The sequence below is a fragment of the Eleutherodactylus coqui genome, chromosome 6 (genome assembly GCF_035609145.1).
Source record: "Eleutherodactylus coqui strain aEleCoq1 chromosome 6, aEleCoq1.hap1, whole genome shotgun sequence".
Lineage (NCBI taxonomy): Eukaryota > Metazoa > Chordata > Amphibia > Anura > Eleutherodactylidae > Eleutherodactylus > Eleutherodactylus coqui.
The window spans coordinates 56696886-56705314 of record NC_089842.1 but is presented as its reverse complement, the minus strand read 5'-3'; positions in this window follow the sequence as shown (position 1 = coordinate 56705314).

Below are 8429 nucleotides of genomic sequence, written 5' to 3'. Positions count from 1 at the left end.
TTTTGGGATCAGAGCGGCAGGTATCGGGGCTCCTGTCCTGGATGGGGGACTACTTAAGGACATGAGTATGACTTACTCCTTATTTATGTCACACCCTTCACTGCCCCCTTTTTTCTTCTTCTCTTTTAATCCTGGAAAACCGCTTTAAAGTTAATTACAGTACAATGTGTAACCGGGATATGATCCAAGCTGATGAATTTATTCTGGGCTCACCCATAAATATGACAGCAGATGTCAGCGGTCGGACTGTGTTCCCTTCTTGGTCAGATAAGATTGATTTATATAACGGGACAATCCTGGCTTGCTTCATTCCATGGTGTATTATGCAGGTATTCTTTAGTAGAAGCATCGATCAAGGAGAAAATATAAAGCCAGAATACAAACTCAGAGGGTCTCTGTTATGGCCCGCCTTAGCTATGTGAGACCCATGTGGTCGCACAGGGCACCATTCACCAATTCGCATGTGGGCACCAGTCAGATGTAGGCTGGGGGCAATCGTCGCCCCTTAGGTCCACGGTGCCAGATGATCTTCTTTCTGCGTGTAGTAGTGTCTTGTGAAGCTACATGAATCATCTTCCTCCCCTCTGATGTTCCAAGTCACTGCTGTCAGTCCATCAGCGCCCCCACAACACAATCGCTTAGGTCTATGCTACTGTGTTTATGTTATGAGTTTGGATCTGTTATTGTATTTATGTTATGAGTTTGGTTCTGGTATAGTATTTATGTTATGAGCTCGGTTTTGGTATTATTTCTATGTAATGAGGTTGATTTGCTCTGTATTTATGTTGTGAGCTTGGTTCTGGTATTGTATTTATGTTATGAGCATGGTTCTGGTACCGTATTTATGCACTTAGCTGTTCAGGTGTAGGTATGCTGCTACTTTGTTGCTTTGCAAAATGCAAGCAAACTGCCTATTAACGCAATATATATAGTTTTTTTTCTTCTGCTGGGGACACCAAAAAACATTGCGCACAGGGTGCATCTAACTGGTCTCTTTGTGCTTCTGTAAGGTCCCCACATACATCATGTACATGAGCCTCTGCAATGACCAGTTTTATTGTGTCTTTTCAGCATAGCGGTCTCCTGGGTACTAAATAAAGACCAGTTAATAGGTAATTCAAAACCTAAGCTCGTACCAGGAAGAACTGTCATGTGAACCTTGCTCCACTGTAAAGACCAGTAGAGGGCAGTATGACGCAGGCCTGATGATTGTTGTTGGCCCATTTATGGGAGGAGACATTCTCTCAGAAGTTGAGTTGATTTCCTTTATCATTTGCACAGTTCTGTATAGTAAATGTTCTTAGAATATAGAGGTGCATAGCAAAGAGTAATACAGGGTCTCCCTTTGTCACCGTCTGGTGGTAGGTTCAAGTTCTGAATGGATATTAACCATTTCCAATCCAGTATCGGCCCTCGTTCGACATTAAGATTGCCTTGCATAGCTCCGATGTCGGATGAGGGCCGACACGTTTCTAATAGTATGCAGGACAGAGCTCCATTTCTATTACAGTATACAGGACAGCGCTGGAGTGGCATCCTGAATACTGTAACATACATATGCAGAACAGCCTCCGACATCAGTGAGCAGTCCCAAATACTGTAGCATACATATACAGAATAGCCTCCAACATCAGTGAGCTGTCCTGAATACTGTAGCATACATATGCAGATTAACTTCCGACATCAGAGCACTGTCCTGAATACTGTAGCATACATATACAGAACAACCTCCAACATCAGAGCGCTGTCCTGCATACTGTAGCATACATATGCAGAACAACCTCCAACATTGGAGCGCTGTCATGAATACTGTAGAATACATATACAGAACAGCCTCCAACATCAGAGCGCTGTCCTACATACTGTAGCATACATATGCAGAACAACCTCCAACATTGGAGCGCTGTCCTACATACTGTTAGAACCATGTATCGGCCCTCGTCCAATCAGAGCTATGCACGGAAATTTAATTGCTGGATGAGGGCCAACATTGGATTGGAAAAGGTTAATTCTCAAAAAATTGCTAATAAAATCATCATGACAGATCATTTTTATGTGTTTCTGTTGGGTAATTTGAAGGAGGTATTTTGTATACTTAGCCGTCTCTCCATGCCCACGCTGTGACCCCCGAAAGTCAGTGTGTGGACCGAGGCCATCGGATAGCTTTGAGTCCGCTGCACAGTCCGTGTTTCGACTTTCTGGGCTGACCGTACAGGCACCTGGGTTAGTATAAAAGATACCTCCATGGGCTCCTGGGAACCTGCCCTATAACTTAGATTGTGGTGCTCAAAGCCAGTGACACATTCACTTTAAATGTCTGTTACCTGTGTGCATAAGACATTTAAAGTGAAGGGGGCACCAATGACCCTGATGACTCGGGCATCCAACACTTGCACCTCCAAAGGATGCAGCTTCATTTCCTTATGGAAATGTTATTTGGGCATCAGGGGCGCCCTCATCATGAGGTGAACTGAGCCTTCTGCTGGACCTCAGAGGGGTGGCAAGTAGTCATCGAGTCGGCAATTATGTTTTACAGGCCATATTAATGGCTGGTAAAATATAATTTCCAGCTGCGCTTGCAAGCCGGCTGGGTAGCAACTCAACATGCTTTAAATTCACTTGCCCTGTCGCTCCTGTCAGACGGTGGCTGCCACTATTATGAAACAGAGTGTGACCCCCCGGGCATCTACGTTCCTTCAGATGCCAGGCGGAGAGGTCAGGGGACAGCAGCAACAGAACAAGTGAGTTGAATGCTTGGGGATTGCTGCCCAGCTGGAGATATACTACAGGGGACATTATTAATACTGAAGCCACTAACGGGGCTCATTATTACTACTGTGGCTACTATTGGGCACACTATTACTACTGGGGCCACTATGCAGGTCACTATTACTATTGGGGCCACCATGGGGGACACTGTTACTAATGAGCCACTATAGGGTCACTATTACTACGGGGGCAACTATGGGGGACACTATTACTATTAAAGCCAGTGTGGAGGGACACTTACTACTGGGGCCACTATAGGAGTCACTGTTACTACTGGGGCCATTTAGTGGATCACTATTACTATTGAGGCCACTATGGGGACACTTACTACAGGGGCCACTATAGGGAACACTATTACTACTGGGGCCACTATAGGAGTCACTGTGACTACTGGGACAACAAACTGGGGCCACTGTTATTACTGCGGCTACTAGCGGGGTCACTATTACTATAGGAGCCAATAAGTGGGTCACTATTACTTTTGGGGCCACTATTACTCTGTCACTTCAGAGAACAGGCTAAACTCCGGGTTGCCAGGACAGGTGCGACAGCAATTTCCAAGCAGAAGGGCTACTAAACAAAGCCAAGGGCCGGTGGCACAGAAGCCAGAGTGGTCCTGAGTCATAACCGGAGCAAACACTAACAAGGGCTTGGTCATAATATCTGATGAAATTGATTGCTTAGGCATTCTCCATATGGAAAGGATGCCTAATACAGCAGAACCTGGATGGGGACCTGATTAGGACATGTGCACTGACCCTTTAAGGGCAGAGACGAGAGTGCTCATGCACCCTATGGCTGACACCAGGGGGGATGGTTAATGGTGTGCAGGACATGGAGGATGGCGACCGCAGCCGCAGTCATAGGTAAGACATGGAAGCAGCGGTGGGGCACCATGACAATTTCAATCCACCACCGTCCTATCTTTCCACTTTTATATATGAACTATAACTATTAGGATCTTGTTGAAACTTCTGCATCAGTAACCCCCATAATCATACCATCGTTAGCAGTGTTGCACCTTCTACTGTGTCCACACTCCACAGCACTTCTATGTCTTGTTAAACTTTATTCTTTCTAAATTTATAACATCCTCTCTGATCAAGGCTTTTCCTCACCGCTGACACCAAATAATCATGGAGATTAATCACACCATCCCAAGGCTTTATAGTAATGTGAAGCTCATGTGCAGAGAGTACTATGGTGCCATCTCAGAAACCACTACTATTTTGTATGGACTCATGCTAGTTCTTCCACAACACTGTGATCTCCTCAATCCACACATCATAATCTTTGTTTTATCCTTTTTGGACATCATGTACCCATTAAAAATGTATCCCTGACTTTTGTTTAGGCTGCACTGAACCATTGTGTTTATGTAGGAGCACATTGTGACTCACTGGTTATCACTGCTGGCTGCCGGCACTAAGGCAATGGTTTACATTTGATCAGATCAACATCTGTATAGAGTTTTTGCTTTTCCCCTCCAGGTCGATCAGTTTTCTACTGCACACCAAAATCACGCCGCATGTGAAATAGGGAAACATTCTCCTAACTCAATTATTTCAATAGTAGCTCAACACTATATATAATTACGGTAATTGCTTTGGTGCAAATGAAAGTGACAACAGGAGAGGCAATAGCAAGACAACCTACGAAGAGAGAATGGAGACAAGTCCTCTCTTCTTATCCATCCTGACTGATTCTTCTCTAGGTTTGCGTTTTACTAGTGTCCTTGTCACTACTGGTAGCATGGGGCGGTACCTGCAGCTCAATTAGGTTACACAGGTAGTCTTGTTCCTCCAGGATGGCACACCCATACATGCAATGTCTGTGTCTCCCAGCACAATCTCAAGAGCATAGAGACAATACCAGGATATTGGGCATAACAAAAGGAGAACTAGACATCAATCCAGCATCAGGACCGCAGGAACAAGAGGAGCTGCTACGTCCAGTTCACACAAGAACTCAGACAGAACACGGAAGGAGGGGCCCAAACGACACACATAACTCCTACCTGAAACGTGCATTCTGTTACGTCATTCACACTCATGAACTGGCGAAACTTTGGCAGAACTCGAAAACTCTGGACATAACTAAGAAACAGACATAGCCTATGACTAACAAACACTCAAAACACTCACCTGCATATCTGCACACCAAGCAGATATAACTATACAATGTACAAGGTATTAGTTCGTATTTTGGCCAAGATACTTAAGCCTGCAAGCCCACTTCAAGGGTCCTCGTCTCACGGGTCTCTACTCTGACGAGACAACTTTCATATGAAACTTATCTGCATGCGGGGCGATCATCCCCACAAGGTCAGCCCTGCGCTGGAACCTAGGGACCTACCTAGACCTAGATGACAAAGGAAACACAGCAAGACTGAACGCAGCTCACACCAACACGCCAGGAATTTGCACACAACACCAAACACCATGCACCCTGAACAGGACTGTCCGCATCTCATGTCCGGCACCCTGCACAGAGCTGTAAGAATATGTCACTGTTTACACTGAGCAAATAGATGAAAGCCCAGCAGCCTCTAGCAATCGCCAGAGAACACCAGAATTTGCAGATCCACCACTGGAGTCCCATTCTCTTCACAGATGAGAGCAGATTCACACGGAGCACATGTGACAGCCATGAAAGAGTCTGGAGACGAAGGCGATCCTCCAGATTCGATATGTGATTTCATTGTTCCCTAATTTTTTTTGAGGAGTATATATAACATTGTAATATATGAGGAGGATAATAGCCATTCATTTGCTAAAAAGTCTTTACACGTTTTTCCGGCTGCAGCAGCTTAATTGATGAGTAACTTCTTTGGTTGTTTTTTTTTCTTCAGAAAGACTGTTTTTAATTATGTTGCTAAGATATAATTGCAAACAAATGTATGTTATTGTAATACTATAGTTAGTGATACGAGCATAACCGAAAACATCAAGCTTTCCTCACCCCTTTAGACCCCGGAAACCGGAAAGTAATGTCCAGTGTGGGGATGAGTCACAAAACCTCACATCATTCTTGGAGAAAAGAAAGTGATGGTCTTCATTAAATGCTGGAAATATTTGGAAGCGCACACTGTTTGTATGAATGATGTAAATGACTATGTTGGTGGGATCTATTGGAAGAGCCATTCATGTACCTGGAATGTATTCAATGTTTATCCTGGGGTTTTCAGCGGATAGCTATTACGGTAAAATATATTGATGGAACGAGCATAGTACATAATATAACATTTTATGGCGAGGAGCTTTCAGGATTTCTCAGCTCTTGCTAGTCACCTACAGAGTTCTATAGATACTATTGTTCACCATCCACATTTCTTTGTTGGACGCAGCCTACTGAACCCAATACTTGTTTGAACTTGTCTCTAAAGATGACCTAGCATGACATTTGCCAAGGAATTCATCTTAATTTTTTTTTTAGATGCTGATACATCCATACACATACTTTTGCTGGACATGACCTGCCCAACCCAAGCTCTGTCTGGACTTGTCTCTAAATATATCCAGAACAGCATTTTCCAAGGGTTATCCTTAAAAATAATTTCTACAGGCTAGAACATCAGGACTAGAGATGAGCGAGTATACTCGCTAAAGGCAATTGCTCGAGCGAGCATTGCCTTTAGCGAGTACCTGCCCGCTCGAGACTGAAGGTTCGGGTGCCGGCGGCGGGCAGGGAGCTGCGGGGGAGAGCGGGGAGGAACGGAGGGGGGATCTCTCTCTCCCCCCCCCCCGCTCCCTCCTGCTGACTGCCGCTACTCACCGCTACCCCGCGCCGGCACCCGAACCTTCAGTCTCGAGCGGGTAGGTACTCGCTAAAGGCAATGCTTGCTCAAGCAATTACCTTTAGCGAGTATACTCGCTCATCTCTAATCAGGACCAATCATAAATAGGTCGACTGAGTCCACTAGAGTATATAATTATGGGAGACCACCTCTTATGTGCACTTTTACGTATACTGTAAACTGTTTTCTTTTCAATGCACACAAAGACCAAACAATAAGAACTAAGAGTTTATTTCTGAGATACAGTAACTGGGAATGTGTTAAACTCCGTCAGACATTGCAAGTAGTGCTGCCTTTGTTAAACCTTTAAGATCCTGTACCGGCTGTGCCTCCTTAAAAGTATTGGAAGTTGAACATAACCGACTGGAAAATCCTCCCTTTGGTCAGTCTGACCAATCATGTAAGTATACTTTATATTATAGTTCCTTTTTTTGTTATTTTTGCTGCCTAATATATAACTTTGTGTGCTAAGGTAACGTATGCATCCTACTGGACTATCATAAGGTATTATATACTGATTATTTAAACCGATGATAGAAAATGCAAACATATGCAATAATACACTCGTACAATCCAAAAACAGCGGTACAGTACAATATGTATTCTCTTGTTAACCCATACTCCCCACTAATTGGGAGATCACAGAGCACATACCAACCCTATGTACAGACCATACACTTCACCCACCCAGTCAGCTTGTCTTACCATCACTTTATGTTTGGTGACAAGTTATTAGTAGTTCCACGTAACAAGGGATATGGTTGAGTTTCTGTGACACACCTCATATTGTCCGGTTTCTGGAATGTACATATCACACTGCTACTCCATTAACATTGTATAGAAGATTACAGTGTTGGGTATATTTTAAAACATGGGAGTATGGTAAGTTACAAGATAGCAGGTATAACAGATGGCATGGGACCAGGAGCACCTAATGCAAAAATCTGGGACACCAAGGAAAAGACAAAGGTAACACACTGTAGACCAAAATAATCGGACACTCTATATCCAAAGGTCACTTTCTGCTGAAGTCATTAATGTTGGAGTGAGGCCAGATTGTAAGTCTGACATGGGTCTCCTGTGCCAGTAGGTGTATGATGACAGTCCAGCAGGGACCAGAAAAACCACCAATCCCTGCTGTTTATCCTTCACATGTCGATGTGACTGTGGTATGAAAAAGTTGGCAGAAGAAGGGGGCTCTCTCTGTCACCAATCAGACCATTCCGATGTGATTACGAGGTCTCAATAGATTGCTATGGCACCCAGAGGCTTGAAGATAGATGGTAGACCTGGAGACTACAGTATGTTGGCCTATGTGGCTCGGCCTTATAGTAGTATATAGGAGTGTGTTCTAACAAGAATTAAACATTAATACATTCAAGATCCATGATGAGACAAATATAAAAAAAATGTAAACAAAAAAAGTTAAAACCTCTCCTTCCTCTTCTACTATGTAAAAAAAAAAATCAGCACAAATTTGGTATCATTGTGGTTACAATGACCAAAAGTAAAAATTTAGTAGATTTAACCCACACGGTGCACACTGTGGGAAAAAAAAATATAATAGAAAACATGGCGAAGATGGCCAATTTTGTATATTGCGCCTCACAAAAAAATGGCATAGAAAGCAATCAAAAAGTCATATGGATTACTAACTGGTACCAATAAAAAGTACAATTCGTCCCATAAAAAAAGAAAAAGACCTCAAATTGCACCCTTGGCGGAAAAAACGGGTCTTAAATGCCACAATATAAAAAAATACATATTTTCTAAAAATGTGAGAAAGTAGCGAGATGTAAAAAAAAAAACAATATAAATTCGGTACTGACATAATTGTACTGACTCGCAGAATTAATTTGGCACA